This window comes from Myxine glutinosa, chromosome 7 (genome assembly GCF_964187855.1).
Source record: "Myxine glutinosa chromosome 7, kmMyxGlut1.1, whole genome shotgun sequence".
In the NCBI taxonomy this organism is placed as follows: domain Eukaryota; kingdom Metazoa; phylum Chordata; class Myxini; order Myxiniformes; family Myxinidae; genus Myxine; species Myxine glutinosa.
The window spans coordinates 18,445,257-18,450,322 of record NC_136267.1 but is presented as its reverse complement, the minus strand read 5'-3'; positions in this window follow the sequence as shown (position 1 = coordinate 18,450,322).

The following is a 5,066-nucleotide window of genomic DNA, read 5'->3' as shown; positions in this document are numbered from 1 at the left end:
TCAGCATTCGTATTTGGGCAACAGACAATCACTACTTGGGAAACGAGCATCAGAAATTGCTGAAAAGTGAAACACGAAGGCGTCCCGACACTTACCTGGCGAGAGGTATCCATGTTGTCAACATGTTGTTGATTTGAAGACACGCCAAAGCAAGGCCCATAGCAAGACATGATGATTTGAACGGCCTTGGCTTCGGCCTTCACCCCAACAAAAAAGGGGGGAGGAGTTGGGGTGAACGGGTGGTAAGGGGGGTGGAGGGTTGGGGTGAGGATTGATGGAAGCGGCTTAGCGGAGAGGGTGAGGGGAGAATGAGGAGGGGGGGGGGAGGGTTGGTGAACGGCTGGTGAGGGCTGAGGGTTGGTGAGGATTGGGAAACCCCAATGTCCCTATTCTTTTGATTAAACCCGACGGCGAAGCGTCGAATAGGATCCGTTAGCTGTCGCCATATTGTGGGCTAGTTTGTGCAGAACAATAACATTTTGATGGAAGACTGTGCGGTGTAAGATCTCTCTCTTGCGCGACCGATCGCTATCTTACGAGAATGCAAATTGCCCTCAGGGCATATGATAACCAAAGTCACAATGATACACCGTCTATTTATTTATAGACCTGAGGGCATTTCAATAAAAGATGAATATTCCCACATGCTGGTCGGGTTTATCGTAATCTACGGACTCAACACAGACGCCGTGAAGAAATATAGCAATTTTGGCAAACAGAACGACTAATTGGTCCGTTAGCGAAGCGACAGGAAGGCCCGTGTTACAGGTACGGTAAAGACTTCAGGACTTGCTCCAAGCTTGGCTCAGATGGGCGTGGCTTAAAATCAACACGTGATGCCCTGGGCCTGGCTTGGGCGTGGCTTCAAATCAACACGTGACCCTCTGGGCCTGGCTTGTGCGTGGCTTTAAATCAACACGTGACGCTTGCTTGGGCGTGGCTTTAAATCAACACGTGACGCTTGGGCGTGGCTTTAAATCAACACGTGATGTTTGGGCGTGGCTTGAAATCAACACGTGACACTGGGCCTGACTTGGGAGTTGGGCGTGGCTTTAAATCAACATGGACGACTCTCACCCGGTAAATGCCCGAACGGGTTCGTGTTTCAGCAATTCTTCGGAGCTTTGTTTCCCAGGTAGTTCTCAAATACGAACGTTCACGGCTCGAAGTGGTGTTTGTCAACAACACGATATGTTGAATGACCACATGGCATACGTTTTGATGTTTACTTTGGTTGTTCCGAGGTATTTAAACCACAAATTACAAAACACACGTTGATCGTTGATGATCTTTTCGTGGGTCAGGGATGAATAAAAAGGACTTCTGAGTTCTGGTGACAAATTTCTCGACGATTGGAACAGGTAAAAGCTCGGCACATCGACATTTTGAACGCAAGAATAACTTGTGATGAAACAGGAAATAACCTGTCCGTCAATGAGTCAAAAATGTTCATGATTGTGTCCCTTTGATTGAAGGAAAGGGGCAGTGCCGGATTAACCATTAGGCAGACAAGGCATGTGCCTTAGGGCCAGACAAAAATTCGGGCCAAAAAAATGGACAAGCAGTTTTCGTCAATTTTTATTATTTTAAACAAATTATTCCTAATTTCTGTCCCTGCCAGGGTAATATATGTATCTCAATTTTCGCAAATATTTTCAAGGTGCGCTACATCACTGTATAGTGTTTAATGTGGTTTGTATTTTATAATAAAAGGTTTTAAAACTTATACATCTGATGTTCTATTTGCAGATTCAATCCATCGTTATGTCAGGACGCAAAGGTGGCTGGGAGCGAGCTCAGGAGTTGAAGATAAAGAAGCATAAGGTTGATCAACTACTCAAGACGACTCATAAATTGACATCGTTTTTCCACGTGGCGGAGAAAGATGCTGGTGTTGGTGGTGATGATGATATAGATTCAACTAAGGACTCCCCTTCAACATCCCCCGCAGTTGATCCTGTCGAAGACGGGCCGACCGACGATGGTGACACAGACGCTAGGGGCGAAGGTGCTTCGGTATCGACTCCACCGATTCCCAACGATGTCGGGTTGTTTGGTAACATCACAGACAAACTGCGCCATGTGTGCATCAGCTTGGGCACTGACCATTTTCGGAACTTGCATGACAGTTATCCAGAAACGAAGCGCGAATACTCTGGGGTGAATCGCTTTCTTAATGCCAGTGCCTTCAAACTGGTTTTGCCAAATGGGGAGGTAGCTGATCGTGATTGGCTCGTTTATTCTCCTGCCAAAGTTGCGTTTTCTGTTTTGGTGCGTTGACGAAACAGCGTCTTGGTGCGTTGGCCCTTTTGTGCATTGAAAGTGATTTGCTCCGAGAACAGGACTTCAGTTCCGTAATTGAAGAGTTTGCAGTTGTAAACGCGCGCAAGGTTACAATCTAAGGTCTAGTAAACTGTAAAGCAAAGTGCCAAATCTGTGCGTGTTTTGTCATGCATATATTCATACACTGCAAATTGTATAGACTAAACTAGTTTGAAAGTAGTTTCTTTTCACATTAAATATTTGTCTTTTTTGTATTAAATATTTTGTTAATGAATCAGTGCATCTTTTGTCTGGGGTCCATTGCCATGAGCCCGAGATCTAATTTAAATTGTTCAGGCCATTCTCTAAAATTTCAAAATGTGCCTTAGGGCCAGCCGAGGCTTAATCCGGCACTGGAAAGGCGATGTTACAGTACTCGGATGGTGTACAGTACGTGAGGCGGGTGCGCATGCGTGGATCCTCACTGGCGGAATGGCGATCCCTGTTAAAGGTGCTGACAGAACCTGGTTCATTAAATCCTGAATGATGAATCGACGTTTGTTCTTGAGATCTGCTTGAAACAGAGAACGACAAATAAAAACAGATCAACACGGTGTTTACCAATAATAGCACCAATGATCGATCACGGGGTAAAATGAGTACTGGGAATTAATAATAACTGGAGCAATGCGACTGTGTTTCCAATATGCCTCCGCATAGTCCCAAAACAGGTAGATGCCCTCGTTCACTGTCCTAAAAATAAAGAAGTTTGATTTAAATCCCTTTAGCTGTTTTCAAGTATCACATTTTCACCAGCCAGGACAGGTTTCACATCGATCGGTGAAGCGGTTTCAGACAAGGGATTTTTTTTTTTTAATCGGCTTTCAAGCTAATATGGCTGCCACACCACGTGACATATGACCTTACAAAAATGTAAACTCTGCATATGCATGTGTCGGGGATCACATTTGTGAAATTTCGTGTTGATCGGACAAGATTTGTTTTTCTATTCAAGATGGCTGCCAAACCATGTGACCTACGACGACATCATTTTCAAACGATATGCAACAATGGTGCAAGATGATATATTTTTAAATTTAGCATCGATGGGGTATGCTACGGAGACGGCGGCAGGGATTTTCGAAGCTCCACACGGTCTCCACGTTTTTCGAAGTTAAGTCTGTTCACAATTGTATTTTGTCGAAACTGTATTTATCTTTCGGTGTGTGAAGTTATTGTGTGCAACTTTGGTTGTTTCTCGGTGTTTATCTTTCATAAATTGATCGTCTGTTTGCCGTGTCGCGAGCAAGGCCTTGTACAGTGTGCACTGTACAACTTTGAGGCTTTGTTTTTCTCTCAGTGGTCCGTCGTTTGTGATCCAATAAATTTCGTTCTCTGTATTTCCAGGCTTTTCACCCATAGCCTACTTCCTTGTGTAAATCTCAACTCAAAAAAAAAAAAAAAAAAAAAAAAAAAAACATTTCCTTCTCTGTTCTCATTCGTTTATTCATTCTTATTCGTTCGTTCGTTCTTCGACCACGTGTTTCTCCCCCACTTCCCCAGATAGTTTTCACTCATTAACCTTCAATGTTTACACTTTCCCCTCAAGTTATGTATTCCGTCATATTTTATAACACCTTTTTCTTCTTCTTCTTTAAAAGGCTGCTTTCGACTTGCTCACCAAATCAATTCATCCCAAAAAAAATATCCATCTCCTATAGTGCCTTTTTCCTACATTCCCTAAACTCTCCTGCACTCCATCCTCCATCCAGCGTCCTTAAACGTATTTTTAACTCGAAGGTCACAAGAAACTCATTTTGCAATAAATGTTCGTTTCCCATAAATCGTACACTTTCAAAAATCCAATCTCACCCCTCCCCTCCAAATCTTCCCCATAACCCCTCCCCTCCAAATCTTCCCCATCACCCCTCCCCTCCAAATCTTCCCCATCACCCATCCCTTTCAAATCTCCCCCCTTGCCCCCTCCCTCCTAAACTACCCCCTCACCCCTCCCCGCCAAGACGCCCCCTCGCCCCTCCCCTCCTAGACTCCTGCCTCACCCCTCCCCTCCAAATCTCCCCCATATCCCATCCCTTTCAAATCCCTCCCCTTGTCCCTTCCCTCCCAAACTCCCCCCTCACCCCTCCCCTTCAAATCTCCCCACCCTCATTGCTTCTCAATTTCCCCCCTCTCACTCCCCCTCCTCAAAGCGTCCTCCCCGCTTCTTCCCCCTTCAAACTCTCACCTCCATCTCCCCCAACCTTCTGCCTCGCTCTTCCCCCTCCTCAAATAACACCTCATTGTGGCTCACCCAATCACCATCAAACCTTTTGTCCGCCCCATCCTTCCCTTTCTCCGAGCTATTCTGAAATCTCTGACACACCTTCAACAGCTCTCCCTACCTCTTCCACCTCTTCCACATCTTACCCTACCCCTCCTCCCCCCTGTTCTGTATCTGATGCTCCCCCTTCCTCTTCATTAACGGTATGGACCTCAAACATCCGGGGCCTTCGTTCAAACTTAACTGATCTCTCCATACAGGTTGCTTCTGTCAAACCAGACGTGATCTGCTTAACAGAAACTTTCCTCCTTTATGATGTCTCTGATTCCATAGTATCTCTCCCGGGCTACTCCCTCCTCCGGTATGATAGACCTGAGCCTCGTCCTGGAGGCGGGGTTGCTATCTTTATCAAAAACTCTCTTCCTCACTCGCCCTGCACTGCACTCTCTCCACCTCACCCCCAGGAATACCTCTGGCTACGGCTTCCCCTTTGCTCCCACCTCTTGTTCATATGTGTGTTGTA